The sequence below is a fragment of the Capsicum annuum genome, chromosome 6, assembly GCF_002878395.1.
Source record: "Capsicum annuum cultivar UCD-10X-F1 chromosome 6, UCD10Xv1.1, whole genome shotgun sequence".
Lineage (NCBI taxonomy): Eukaryota > Viridiplantae > Streptophyta > Magnoliopsida > Solanales > Solanaceae > Capsicum > Capsicum annuum.
Genome location: NC_061116.1, coordinates 162768275 through 162776193, shown reverse-complemented (window position 1 = coordinate 162776193; position 7919 = coordinate 162768275). Strand labels below are relative to the sequence as shown.

General features: G+C 30.7%; 1 long non-coding RNA gene across 1 annotated transcript; it reads right to left on the bottom strand.

The window, feature by feature from the left end:
• Positions 1 to 561: 561 nt before the first annotated feature.
• LOC124899264 lies at positions 562 to 2492 on the bottom strand. Its single transcript, XR_007056485.1, has 4 exons — positions 2410 to 2492; positions 2270 to 2332; positions 1888 to 1950; positions 562 to 843 (listed from the first exon to the last, which is right to left on the bottom strand). It is a non-coding gene; the product is annotated as an uncharacterized LOC124899264 (long non-coding RNA).
• Between the last annotated feature and the right edge of the window lie 5427 nt (positions 2493 to 7919).

The window sequence follows — 7919 nt, the reverse complement described above, 5'->3', positions numbered from 1 at the left end:
CATCTTTGTATTCTCCTTATGTAGGTGGAATGAAATTTTATCATGTCCTTTACAGATATATTTATATAGAAATTTGACAACTATAATGTCCGAGCAAACTTCGACGTTTATATGACAATTATATTTGCATAATAAATAAGGATTGTAAGAAACAGCCCATGAGTTATCCAGTAATTGTTCTCTAACTTTCACAATTTTACCAATATTTCATCTTCTGTAAATTGGATATGCATTTTTGCCTTTTGTTGTGTAGTCAGCAAATCTTTTAGGGTACTTGAATTCGCACTCTCCTTTTTTATCCATACATGAATTCGTAGTATTTAAATGACCACAAGGTCCATGCATCATATGTTTAATGACAACCTTATATAAGTAAGGATCTACTTTAGGATCAGGTAGTTTTGTACAAACAAATTATTCATAGGCCTCAGGTGTTAATAATTTGTAGTCATCAGTAAGAATAAGAAGAAAATGAGCATGGGGAAGACCCCATTTTTGAAATTCTATAGTATACATATAAGCTGCAACTCTTCCAAATATGTTTCTTTTTAGTATGTCAGTTTGCATTTCTTCTACCTTAGCTTTGAATACGCGGATAACTAAATCAGGTCAATTTTGAGCTTCATTTGTTGACAATAAGTGTTCTTTAATTTTGGGCCAAGAGGGATTACATATCATAGTAAAAAATATATCAAGTTTTCCAAAATGTTGCACTAATGCAATTGCGTCCATATAACGTTGTCGCATATCTCTTGGACCATCTGTGAAACTCGGTGGAAGAAAGCTTTCTTTCCCTATCATAGAAGCCTCCTTTTTACCAAGTCTAAGGATATCAAAAATTCCCTGTAGTATATAAACTCAAAATAAATCTTAATTGAATGAGGCAAAATCTAATCTTTGAGTTTCTAATTTTACATATTCATTAACAGAATATTGCTGAAATAGTCTCCCCGAATGTAAAACCATATTTTTCTCATTGTCTTTCATTTGAAGATTATAGCAATAGTATTTGCGGCATGAAATAGTATCCCTTTTTAATTTTTTCTTTTGCAGAACTTCAGCTTTCATATCAAGTAGTCCATCAATTGAGCACATATTAAATAAACTTGAAAGTTGTTCATTTACATAACAAGCTCATTTTCTCCTTTTTGGTTTATTCTTTGATTTATTCTGAGGATTTATAACCCTTTCAATGCCACAATGCCATCCATTTTCGCCATAGGGAAATAAAAGTGGATACTGCAAAGGGTCATAACAACCGTAGTAATAGATTACTAACTGGATTTTGTTACTATGATTATAAATTTGAATATGTGGTGTAGTACTATTACTGTTTGTTTCTTGGTCTAGACATAATGTTGCAACCTCTGATACATTGGGTAAGTTATATACTCATTGATCTAACTTTGAGCCACAATATAATGCAATGTAAAATTTTTTCAGCTCTGGAATATGTATCAAAGATTTAAGAAAACACGGTACGGGTTTATCTTTAGTATATCTATTAACTTCTCAACAACTAATTCCTATAGTATATCTGACGAAGCCATTCGATTCAATATTTCCATATTATCATCATAAAAATATAGCTGTAAATTTTTCTATTGTTGAGCTGATGAAATTAAATCACTAATGAAGTGGTACATTTGCCCTTGTACTCTAAACGTGTAAATTCCTTGATCTCTTTTTGCTAGTGCTTTATCATATTCCACTTCAAGCGAAGTAAATGCAAACATGTTATTGTACATTCTAAGGTAAGTACATTCTAAAGTTCCAACTTATTCTTGTTGATGTCGAACCAGTATATATTAGTTGCAGTAACATATAATGTGAGTTATAGGAAGCAATTATCAGCAAACATTGACAAAAGTTTGAGAAAAATCAAACCTTTATTTGTAGTAATAAATGCCTCTGGATTGATTTCTTTGCACGATATAGTAGACGTTGAACCTAAAATAACAACAGTTTTATTAATGTACGTTAAAAGAGAGAGAATTCAACTTCTAATGCTGAAATATTGAAAAAAAATATGTTCAAATATGGAGAGATGATTGAGAATAGTTATTCCTTCCAAAAAGTTGGATATCGTCTCACCAGAGGAAGATATATTAGCTGTAATAGGAGTCGAAACATGTTTATGGTTAGAAAATAATATTCTAGTATAATTGGAGGAAAAATATCTATGCATATTAAGTGCATCAACACGTACTACTAATGATGGGTACCAATTAGTTGTAGATGTTGGCAGAAGAGGGGGAAGAAGGCATACCTTTATTTATAACAGTGAGTTTCACTGAATTGTGTTGTTCATACGATGCAACAGATGTTGAACCTAATGTCAAAATGAGTTTTATTAATGTATATTAAAATAATAAATTAAAATTATGACATTTTACTATTAATACCTACCAACTTCAAACACATAGAATTGTTCAGTAATAGCTTTTCCTTTGCCACAGATAGGCATGATGTCATGAGCAGAAGGTAGGTCGGCTGCTGTAAGAATTAAAACAAATTAACCGTACATCAGTCATACATAAAATATAGTTTTCCATATTATAGTGATTTCTTTTGAGATGGACTTAATTTTTACAAAGTCTTAATGCCAAACACAATGTCATAAGCTTTATATGGCTCAAAGTTGGCCTTTTTTGCATCAGCTTCAATCAGGTTTGGCTGAATATTGCTAGACAAAAAATCAAGAACTTCAGTCATATGTAATTTTAATAGTTTATCTAGAAGTTTTTTCCTGAAAGAGTATGGTTGAGTGGCCGAGATATGAATTTCTAATGTGAGAGACATATCTATTATACAAAAGGTACATGAATTTTTTTCATTTCAAACCTAATATAGCAGCAGAAGATGGTTCACATATTGTTAGAGTTTTTTCTTTACACAGTTGAACTCCAAATGTGGAGTATGATGACTGTGTGCACTGATTTCTTGATTCAACTTTTTTTTTTTTATCTTCGTTGTGATAAAATCATCTCTCTCTTATCAGGCGCTAACTTTTGATACATCGTTCGTTTTCTAAAATTGGTTCTAGCAATTGTTTCTACTGAGTATTGACGCTTCCTTTGTTGTGCACAACAAGTGAAGACGACTGATTTTTTATTTATCGACATGCAGTAACAGAAAGCAATGTTAATTGTGTAAAAAATTATGCAAGCAAAAAATACATTCCTCTTTAAATTAAATTGTCTAGTCAGTGCATTTATTTAGCCATGACTTATAACCAGGATGACAGTAAGCTTCATTTTTTTAGCATTTAATATGCTTTCTATCACCCTCAAGTATACTAGATTACACTAAATTATTATAGCGAAATTTCTATATAAGCCTAAAGCTCAGAAATAAGAAGTTTTAACACGTCACTCTCAATTTCTCAAAAAACTACAACTGACATATGAATAAGCTAATTCAATAGCCTTTTGTTCAATTTCTCCTGAAGTAAAATTCTCATCTGTGTGAGTCAAAAGAGTGTTGACGCTCTAAAGAAAAAGATTGAATTTTATGTACCTATTTCTCAAAAATATCAGGTCTTTATCCCTTAAGCAATGTCCTAACAGGGTAATTTCTATTGTTGTCCATTATTTTTCACCAAAAACAATGATGAAGATATAACTATGACGAATCATATCTTCGACAACTTTTGTATAACGTGTCATTATCTAGTACTCTATGGTCTGGAAAATACCACACTTAGTTTATAGGAATCCGTGGAGCCGCTTAACCTATTTTAATAAAACGAATCAGTGGGACTGTATTTGAAATTTTCTCCAAATTTGGTATCGTAGTTATCTTTTATGCACAAAAATCCATCTCAAAGAATCATCAAAAGTTAAAAACCTGAAGCTCCAAATCATCCAAGATTAGAAATTTTAGTAATAAAACCAACCCCAATAACCCCATCTCACAGAATCATTAAATTACTCTTTTCATAGTTACCAAAACACAAACCGTACATGGAATTCCAAGAAAACTCAAATTCCTTAGCATAAATCAAACAAAAAAACCACCTAGAAACAGTAGATGCAAAACAACGACAAACAAACTAAGCACTTTCCTTAGCAGAGAAGTCAAAATCGATGAAGATTGAAGAAGAGAAAGAGAACCGAAAAGGCAAAATCGACAAAAGTCGAAGAGGTGAAGGAGATCCTTTGCTGATGATGATGTAGAGAACACAACATTTGGCAATACAGGCACACATGGAAGGTTTTTGTTGAGTCAAAGATTTTTTGCCCTACAATGACCAATTTACCCCTGACAGCTAAGTTGGAAGGACGACCCAGAGCTGTTTTAGATGGCTCTTCTATATTATAGAAATATATATTTCAGGTGCCCTACAAGCATTATATTATTTCGAATAGATTATAGCATTCGTCTTGTTGGTCCTATTTATCAAACAAATACTTCATGGCGGCATATATCATAGATATGTTCGAAGAAGGAAATGCGAGCTCACATACTGAAACTACAAACTCTACTATTACTCATTTTACCAGGTAAATTGAATCTTGAATCTTTTTTTTACCATATTCTAAACGGATCAAACTTCTAGTTATAATTTCTTGGTGTAATATCATCATCAAAATTCAAATCGTAATACATTTTTGTATATTATTGTTTCAAAATTCATTTTTTGTGTGATTAAATGTACTAGCTAGATAGTGACCTTTACCATTATTTTTGTTTCGTGCAAAATTTTTTTTATTAACTAGAGTAGTTGCTAATATATGCTTCTGCTTTGATAGTATATTGAACACCATTGACGCTGACTTAGTCATTGTTTGGTCTTTTATTGGATATCCATACCTCTTTGTTGGGCCATAAGGGATGTTGTGTCTGTCTACAAGCTCTGGCGGGTTGTGATCGGCTTTCTACTTGCTTTACTTCCTTTTTTGGTGAGTTCTTCCTTTGATCCATTAAAAGTTAAGTTGATCTATAGTCCAAATTAATCTATAAAATTTTGTTAAAATATATTTTAAAACACTATATATTTATATATAATAATAATAATAATAACAACAACAACAACAACAACAACAACAACAACAAAAATATTATTTACTCTGTTTAAAAAAGAATGACTTACTTTTCTTTTTTTATTTCGTTTAAAAAAGAATGACCCTTTTATTTTTTGGCAATACTTTAATTCTAACTTTCCATATGACATATTGAGGATCATAAGATTAAAAAGAATTTTAATATATTTGATACAACAATATTCAAAAATATTTTTTATTTTCTTAAACTCCGTACCAATTTAAAATAGTTTTTTTAAATGGAGGAAGTACTACTTAATTTTATTAAATATCAAAAAATTAAAAAAAAAATAAAAATTAAAAATTAGACTATATGTTATAAATGTATTTACATTATAGTAAATGTCTATCAAGATCTATCAAGATCTATTTTGATATCTGTTAGGATTTGAAGCATCTGTCTTTTGCTCAAACTAGGAGTAAATTTTTCCTATAAATAGAGGGGTTTTGTTCATTGTATTTACAATCTTATGATCTCTCATCCCTCAAGAGAAGAAATAAGAATCACTCTCCCTATTTTCTCTACTCTTCTTCTTTATTATTTCTTTCTTTATAATACGTTATCAGTACGAGACTCTATCATGAGCACTTATTCTACGATAAAAGCAAGAGATGTCAGGTAAAGTTTTGATTGAAAGAAAAAAAAGAAAAAGGTTATCGTTCTGTCTTCATAATTCATATATGACCTTTAAAAGGTAAGTCTTTATTTTATTAGGTATTATTTTATTTTATTTTATTTCTTTTCATATGACTAATAATTTTACAAAATTTGAGTTCTCAAGCAAGAACTACCTCTCACAAGTGTTAGATGTTGAAGTCCATTAGATGTTATGGGCTTTGGAGACGCCATAAAGAAACAAAATACAACATCTAATCAAAATCGTGCTAAGGCTATGATTTTCTTGCATCATCATCTTGACAAAATTCTAAAAATTGAATACCTTACTACTAAGAATCCACTTATTTTGTGGAATAGCCTAAAAGAAAGATTTGACCACTTGAAGATGGTCATCATCCCAAAAATACGATATGAATGCATACACTATGAAAATAAGATGTTGGGTTCAAGTTCCATTGATTTATGCCTAAGACACCTTTATATGGATAAGACATTGAGTTTGAATCTCAATGCACCATACTGATGATATTATGATGGCTAAGGCAAAATAATGGGTATTTGGTGAAAAGTCATAAAATCCGACCCATTGAATATGCTCTATTTGATGAAGTGAATGTGGTAGTAATATATGATAAGTCTAAAACATGACAACTTACTTCATTCTTGAGGTGTATGTGGAAGCAGTTCATAATATGTCTGAAAGGAGACAAGTGATTGAATGCAAGAATATAAGCGTGAAGGGATAATATGATTATGATTATCAAAAGTGATGATATTTTCACACGTATATTATGATCATAAGATATGATAGAGAAAAATTCTCTATATCATATGTATGCCTCGATTTGCTTCTAAAGTAGCAAAATCTTGAAAGAGGTTATAAGTTATCATAAGTTGATAGGCTTAAGACATGATTATATTTCATTCCTGGGGAATGAGAAGTTTATTAATGCAAACATGTACTTGATTGTGATGGTAGCATAACTCACCTCCGAATGAGGCAGAATAACTGAGAAGAGTTATTTCAAAATCTACTTCTAAAGTAGTAAATCTGAAATTTATTCATGTAATAGTAAATATGAAATTTACTAAAGAAAAAAGTACATGTCATGGTAAACTTGGAGTTTACTAGAATAAAAGTTCATAAATTGATATGAACAATTGTGACATTTCGAAGATGTGCATATTAAATATTAGACATGTATTGAAGCACTAGAAGATTCTTCGAGAATTGTTTATGTCGTTTGTTCTTGTGATAAGTTGGTTGGACCAACTAATGTTGGGATTGAGTTCCTTAAATCTGAAAAAGAATAAAAGGTGAATAAGGGCCCGTTCACCTATCATGTGATATGTTGAAAAGATGCATCAATAAGATAATCACATGTACATTCATGGTCAACCTACGTTTAACATTCATAAAGTTACTTGTTCAATATAAATTGAGCATAATTTTCAAATTGTGTAATCAAGATAATTTATCTTGATGATGATGGCTTAGCATTGAATGTCTTCGATAAATATCTAAACCATTGTTAATGAGAACAAAACTTAATGTATTGGTCTGAAATATGATATATTGCAATAGCATTTGTATGCATTAGACTAATAAATTATGATTATTTCTTCCCTATCAATTGGTTTAAGGTCGGAAACCAATTATTCCATCTAATAATTTTGATGTGCGGCATACGATTAATGAATATACCATAATACACAGCGATGAATTTCTCAAAAAAGTAGAGGATGTATGTTAGTTTTCCTAACATAAGGGGTAGATTATAAGCACTATGAAATATGTTAGGAATTTTCACCATATCCTCATCCAAAAGATAATTCAAGTCAAATGCTGAAAATATCTCATATTAAGCGCAAGTGCTCTTATTTTGTATTCCTACAGGACAAAGTCTATGCATGCGTGAAGCGTGGTAGACTGATCGGTTCCAAATGAAATAGTCCTTGAAAAATAAGGAGCGAATAATCATAATAAGAAGGCAATGAGCTCTTGAAGAACCTACGACATACTACTTCATGAAACCTTATGAGAGGTTCATGTACTTGAAAATAATGAAGTGATGAGATCTCAAAATGTTATGTCACATTGTGAACCGATACAAAATGATATATCATCAATATCTTTGACACAATATTGGCGCAATATTGTGAAAGATTACGAGGATCTGAATTCTCATTTATTTAAGCATGCTGACATAGAAATATTTATCAAGTGACATGAAAGGATGAATCTTAGTAATTAT